This window comes from Vicugna pacos, chromosome 21 (genome assembly GCF_048564905.1).
Source record: "Vicugna pacos chromosome 21, VicPac4, whole genome shotgun sequence".
In the NCBI taxonomy this organism is placed as follows: Eukaryota; Metazoa; Chordata; class Mammalia; order Artiodactyla; family Camelidae; genus Vicugna; species Vicugna pacos.
In genome coordinates, this window is record NC_133007.1 from 18,029,881 (window position 1) to 18,037,741 (window position 7,861).

The window sequence follows — 7,861 nt, forward strand, 5'->3', positions numbered from 1 at the left end:
CTCCTGTCTTTCGCAGGTCAACATGTTGGGCTTTATTAAAGGAAATGAGTGTTCCACGTGGTCTCATGTATGGCAGCCTAAAATCACATAGAGGAAAATTCGTCACCTCATTTTTCACCCAGTAAAAATCATATCTGTTTGCTCTGAGATTCATAAATGCTAAAGCACAGTCTTTTCATCATTTTATCATAGCTCTGTAGGGTGGCCAACTGTCCTGGTTTGCCTGGGGGACTGCGGGGCTTCCCAGGATGCAGACTTTCAGTGCTAAGACTAGATCTGTCCTGGGCAAACCAGGACAGTTGGCCATCCTGTTCTTTATATTGAATTGAGTTCTTTTTCTGAAGCTCAGCTGCCCAACGTAATTCCCCAAGCACATTTCAGAAGGAAAAACGAAATGCATAAACCAGGGTGGTGGACTTGAACATGAGGTTGGGAACATGACTGGGGAGCCCTCTCATACCATCTTCTCTTCTTAGCCATCAGAATGTCCATGTCCTGGCCGTTTCTGGGACACACGAACAGTCCTCCTTACTGGTGAAAAGGATGGCTTCTGATTTCTGGCTTTGTTCTTAAATATTACAGCTCTCTTCAGCTTAGTCACTGCACAGAAGAGCAAACTGAAATCCTGCTCCTCGCCCCTCAAGGTGTCTCCTCTCCAGATGGGCTGCAGGGCCACAAGGGCCTGGTGGCAGCTGACCAGCTCTGAGCACAGCCGTTGCCCTGAAGGCCCAGTGTGCAGAGAAGTGAATGGGGCTGTTACTCCCCACCAAGTTGTGAATGGCTGTTCCTTGCTCCACTCCACAGGCCCCTCCTCCTGCGGTTTTAAGCTCCAGTTTCTATTTTCCCCCGCTGGCGCCAGATTTATCTTCATAGAAAAGAACATCAATTCACATCATTTCCCCACCCAAATCTGTGGGTTCTGGAGGTCTGTAAGAGCAGTTCCAAATCCTTGGCTTGCTCTTTCTAGCCTTCCTAGTCCACCCCCCGCCCCAAGCTCTCTTTCCAGCCCCTTCTCCTCACCCTGCTTGGATGACCTTTGCTTCAGTAATCCAGAGCTCACCCACCGTACCTCCAAGACCTCCATGCCTTCTGGATCAGCCTGCTCGAACTGCGGTAACAGCATACCATCTACTCGGTGGCTAAACAGCAGGCTTTACTTCTCACACTTCTGGAGACTGGTAAGTCCAAGGGCGAGCTGCAGGCAGATTTGCTTCCTGGTCAGAGCTCTCTCCCTAGCTCACAGACGGCTGCCTTCTTGCTGTGTCTTCACATGGTAGAAAGAGAGACTGCTCTGGGACCTCGTCCTCTTCTTAGAAGGCCAGTAATCCCATTGTGAGGGCTCCACCCTCACAATCTCCTCTAAACCTGTAAGAGATCACCTCTCTGAAGCCTCCCTTGGCTCCCCTCTGGGTGCCCATAGCCCTTTGTCCAGATCTTAGAGAAGTTGCCACTTTGTAAGAGAACGCATTTACACGTCCATCTCTCCGTGGAGTCTTTGAGTGTCTTGAAGGATGGGACCTCTAGTGTCTTCTCTGAAGTCACTGTGTCCAGTACAGTTATGGTGGACAGTCCGTTGACTGACTGACTAGCAGCAGGAACAAAGCCACAGCCACTACGATAGCATTTAACCTTGATTGGGAGCATTTATTCTGTACTGAGGGCTCTGCTAAATGCTTTCCAGGTCTCATCAATCTTCATCCTCATCTCAGTCCTTTAAGAATGTGAGCTTACTATCCCCATTTTGCAAGGAAGATAAGCATTAATTTGGCCAGGAACTGGAGTTCGTCTTTATTTCATCCAGGCAGCAAGGGCTTATGAGGCTCAGACATATCAACTGAATTTTTTTTTTAAAGCTTTAAAATACTTGAATATAACCTTCGTCAATCTAACCTTAACATGTTGGAGGCTCTTCTGTATTAGGAACCAATGTGCTGATCACAAGTCCAGTATAACTCCTAAGGCAATGGATGTTTAGCCTAGAGTCACACTGGCCTTGCTTTAGGAAGTGTCAATCAGGCTTAACTGCCATTCAAGGCTGTGTCTCCTGCTCGTTTCCCAGACAATTTCCATGTTAGCCCTAGCGGATGTCTCTGCTTTGTGCCACACAGCCCGTTTCAGTGTACAGTTTTAGTGTGAAAATCACTCAGTGAAAAACTAAAGCCAGACTACAAAATCGGGCTCCGAGAAAATTTCTATTAGAGGGAGAGATTCGATAATGGTGGCATTTTTCTGGGTAACTATAAATGATAATAAAAATAACTATATGGGAATGTAAATTGGTGCAGCCACTATGGAGAACAGTATGGAAGTTCCTTAAAAAACTAAAAATAGGTTTACCATATGATCCAGCAATCCCACTCCTGGGCATATATCCAGAAAAGATGAAAACTCTAATTCAAAAAGATACTTGCATCCCAATGTTCATAGCCGCACTATGTACAAGACATGGAAGCAACCTAAATGTCTATCAGCAGGCGACTGGATGAAGAAGATGTGGTGTATATATAGTGATATATTACTCAGCCACAAAAAAGAATGAAATAATTGCATTTGCAGCAACATGGATGAACCTAGAGATTATTATACTAAGTGAAGTAAATCAGACAGAGAAAGATAAATATCATATGATATCACTTACATGTGGAATCTAAAACAAAATGACACAAATGAACTTATTTACAAAACAGAGACAGACTCACAGACATAGAAAACAAACTTATGGTTGCCAAAGGGGGGGAGGGTAGGATAAATTAGGAGTTTGGGGTTAACAGACACACACTACTATATATAAAATAGATAAGTAACAAGGACCTTCTATATAATACAGGGAACTATATTCAGTGTCTTATAATAACCTGCAGTGGAAAATAATATGAAAAAGAATAGGTATTTTATATATATTCTATATATTTTATATATGTTCTATATACATATATAGAACTGAATCACTTTGCTATACACCTAAAACATAAACCAACTATGCTTCAATTAAAAAAATGTAATTTCTCAAGTACCCCCTGTGTGTCAGCATTCACATTGCCATAGTTCTCACAATAATCCTATAAAGTAAGTAGATCTTCCCCATCTTACAGAGGAAGAAACTGAGGATCAGAAAGTTGCAGCACCTGTTCAAGTGAGAGGGCAGAGGACCTGGGAACCGAACCAACGTTAGTCTTACATCAAACCCCACGCTCTTCACCAGCGAGCTGCATGGTCAGACAGTGCCAAAAGCACCCAACATGCTAATCTGGTTTGTAAAAATCACCAGCCTCTGTTCCCCAAATGTGACCTCGCGCCCATTCCTGGCCTCCGTGCTTCTAAGGGGTGTTTCACATCTTGCGTTCCGGGGGGGGGGGCCTGTCCTGGAAGTAATACTTGCTCACTGTTCTGTAGGGTTGGCGATTTCTTTGGATAGTTTCCCTGGGCAGAGGAGGGGTGGGGCCAGGCCAAGGATATAGTGGGTGACAGCTGGCGTCATAGCTTGATAGCAGGGACACTCACTGACCTGCTTAGGGGGCACATTTCAACTTGTTCCTAACCTTTCCCCAGGTACTCTGCCTCCATCTTATCTTGTTTCTACTTCTGGTACAAAGGATCTAGACCAATTTAATGATGGATAATGACAAAACCCAAGAAATAGTCTTATTAAGTTGAATTTTTATCTTGACAATGAGGCATACATGGGCAAGCAGAAAGTCTAGAAGAGTCCAACTTAAAGACCTGGGTGGCTGTCCTCTTCCATGCACATGTACAAAGTCTTGGTGGAAACTGCAGTTTTACAAAGCTGGAGCAACTGGAAGGCACACAATTCTCTAGGCTATAAAATTTATTCCATCAAAATCAATCTAATCCCTGTAGCCAAAGATCAAGTTGTTTGCCAAGGTGGTTTTCCATTGTCATTTCAGCCTTCAGGTGGGAAAGCAATTTTTTATAAGTTTTAATATCAAGAAGCTATGTCACCATAGCCAAAAGGAGAGGCAGGTCGGAGCCATTAACTGGACAGTTCAGTGTACAAACCTGGAGATTCATTGCCCAGAGGGTCTAGACATAACTTCATTTATCCTGGTTTTAATTCTATAGTTTATCAGTGTCTCCAAAAATTTGATTTCATTCAGAACTTCTATTTAACTACTTGCTTTTTTGAAAACTGGCCTTGAATGAGTGCTCCCTTTATTTTTTCCTTCACTTTGGCTTGTTCTCCACGGCTGGAATCAGGGAGTGGAGAGTGTTGAAATTAAACGCCAGAGCCGTCCATCATGGGCTTCCTGGATGCAGGAGCGCAGTGACCCTGGGACGCTGAGATGGCCTTGGTTCTCCTGACATAACATGGCTGGAGAAGCTCAGCTCTGGAATTTTATCAATGTCCTTTCATGCTGGTGGTTCAGCCAGCCCGTGGGAAATTGGACTTGGGTTGGGTGCACCTGGCAATAAATCCAAACTGCAACAGAAATCAGCTCTTTAAGGCCAACTGTGAAAATGTATGTGGGTCCACAGCCCAAATGCCTAAAGGACCCTGGGGAGGGTGGAAGTGGAATCAAGGAAACTTCCAGCGGCACACTGAAAACACCACGTGTGCAATTGGCAGTTCTTTATGGGCACCGAGGCTGCACTGTGGGGAGGACCATTGGACGACTTCTCAGGCCCGTAAAAAATGTCAGAGGCAGGGATCTATTTTGGAAGCTGTTTTAGATTTTTTGCTTGATTGTTAGATATATTCATTTTTTGAAAAGACATGGTGGCCCATGAGGCAACGTAGCCCGCTTTGAGTGCGCCTCTGAAATGTATCAATCACTGATTACTTACCTCTTCTAATAGCTCACACAGTCCCGGAAGCGGGACCTCTTAAGCCCAAGGGGTGCCTGGAGCTAAAAGGGAATCACTGGGATCATCCATCGTGGTGGTTCTCAACTTGGTCCCACACTGGGATCACATGAGGATCTTATAGAACTACTGATGCCTGGAGCCCATTCCAGACCAATTAAATCAGAATGTCAAGGACAGCCACCCTGACGTGGGGATGGTTTAACCCCTCCCTGAGCTTTCTGCTGTGCAGCCGAGGTTATGAACCGCCAAGCTAGATAAATTTTACATATGGAATCTGAGGCCCAGAAAGAAGGACTGTCTTGTCCAAATCACTTGCTAGTTTGTGTCAAAACCAGACTTTCATTTAGCCCTCATATATCACATTAAGCTTCTTCTCTTTATGGTGGTTTCACCATAAATTAAAAGCACGCTTCAAGATATAAGTTTATGAAGTATCTTTAAGGAATGGATTGCATTTTAAGGCAAACAGTAATTGATTCACCAATGCACTGATGCTTTTCTATGTGATCGTGGGTCCAGTGAGTCAAACACCGGCTCCCTGACTGTTTCTCCATTGCTGGCCCAGCATCTCCTCCAGAAACCCTGAAACGCCTTCAATTCCCTTTGTTAACAGGAAACATTCTCCACAAACCTCTTGCGGGGGATACTTATCTACCCAAGAAATATTTTCCACCGCACTCACTTCATCTGGGGCCATGTGTGTCCAAGAGAGCTGTCATTTCTGGCCAAGGACACATCCAGACACATGTGCCATTGTTACCCTACAAGACATCTGGTTACTGACTACATGACTTTGCTGGACGTCAGCAGCCAGCCAGGGAAATGTACTATTTTTTTGTCCAGCCCACCGTACTTGCCACATTGCGATGAAATTCATAACCAGGCTTACCAACAATACCATCTAATCACATTTCATAGACAAGGCTTCACGGTGTTCTGGTCTCTACAAAAAATGTGAATTTCTTCTTGTGTTAAAAAATGGGACAACCTATGTGGTAAATTTCAAAGCATCTAAAGAAATCGCCTTGTCTAGACTAGTGGTCTTCAGTCCTGGCCACATCAGACTCACCCTGGGGATTTAAAAAAAAAATGTAGTGTCATTTGGGCCCCACACCAGAGATTCTGATATAATTAGTCTGAGGTAGGGCCAAAGCATGAACATTTTCAAATGCTCCTCAGCTGAGTCTTGTGAACAGCTTGGGCTGAGAACTACAGCTCCTGATTATTAAAGAGGGCTCTGAACTCTGAATTTTTTCACTGTGGCCTTAGTGCTATAGCCATCTCATCTCATTTTATCTACTCAACACATTTTTTTAATTGAAGTATAGTCAGTTTACAATGCGTCAATTTCTGGTGTACAGCACAATGTCCCAGTCATGCATATACATGCATATATTGGTTTTCATATTCTTTTTCATTAAAGGTTATTATAAGATATTGAATATAGTTCCCTGGGCTCTACAGAAATTTGCTTTTTTAAAAAAATCTATTTTTATATATAGTGGTTATCATTTGCAAATCTTAAATTCCCAAATTTATGTCTTCCCACCCATTTTCCCCTGGTAACCATAATTGTTTACTATGTCTTCAAGTCTGTTTCTGTTTTGTAGATGAGATCATTGGTGTCCTCTTTTTTCTTTTTTCTTTTTTAGATTCCACATATGAGTGATATTATACGTGTATTTTTCTTTCTCTTTCTGGCTTACTTCACTTAGAATGACGATCTCCAGGTCCATCCATGTTGCTGCAAGTGGCATTATTTTATTCTTTTTTTATCTGAGTAGTATTCCACTGTACAAATATACTGAAGATTTTTTTATCCAGTCATCTATCAATGGACATTTAGGTTGCTTCCACATCTTGGCTATGATATAATAGTGTATCTCTTTGAATTAGAGTTCCCTCCAGATACATGCCCAGGAGTGGGATTGCTGGATCAAATGGTAAGTCTATTTTTAGTTTTTTGAGGAATCTCCATACTGTTTTTCATAATGGCTGCACTATTCAACACACTTACGTTTAAGGGAAAATAATTTTGAAATACTTTTGCTGGGTATCTTTTCCTCCAATTGTCCATACCTCTTTTCTTCACCTTTGCAACTTCATAATAGCTAAAGCAGAGATTTACCACCCCTGTGAAGAAGAAGGTGGGCGCTGCCAAGAACAGTGACTTGCAACCCTAGATGCCCTTTAGAACCACATGGGGAGCTTTAAAAAATTGCCGGTGCCTGGGATCCACTCCAGACTAATTAAATCAGAATTTGGAGGGTAGGGAATGGGTCCAGGGAATACTATAAAAGTACTCCAGGTATAATAGTTTTTTGTTATGCAGCCAAGGTTGAGAACGATGGATCTAGTAAGAAAGGGATGATGTGTCTACTTGAAATGAAATTCTTATGTCTTAAAATTTTGCATCTTCTAACCTAAACGTTTGCAGTTCAGGGGAGCTTGTCTACTTACCTATAATTGGGAAAGATGGAAGTTAGTTTTATTATTAATGAGATGATTTTATGATTTAACCAATAAATATTTATTGAGCAACTGCTATATGCAAGGAAACTGATTAAACACACCCTTTGGGCACTTTTTGTTTTTTCACTCGGGTCAGAAAGGAGTTGGGGGTGGATGTACGTGTCTGGGTCCCAGCAGGAAAGAGCTGGCACACTCAGACTGGATAACCAAGTCGGACTTCATAAAAGGATAGTTTATCATGACGCTGACTGGGTGTAGGGGAAGCAACTCGCGAAGGTGCAGTCTCTTTGGGCTGGCTGGTAACAGGAGAAGCCAGCATCCTTCCCAGGCCTGCAGGGGCTGGTCCCACTAGCTGTACTGGGAGGGCTGCCTGACAGAGGCAGTAAACTCCTCCAGAAGGATGCAGCAAGTCTCACAGCGACCCTTACCATATGAGCTAATTCTGGTGGAGTTCCTGTCTCATGCAGCCAAGAGTCCTAAGTGACACAGAAACTGGGAGTGAGGAGATGCAAGGGACAGAGCCTACGTTTTCAGAATGGATCCATGGTGGTGGGAAGTGAGGCGC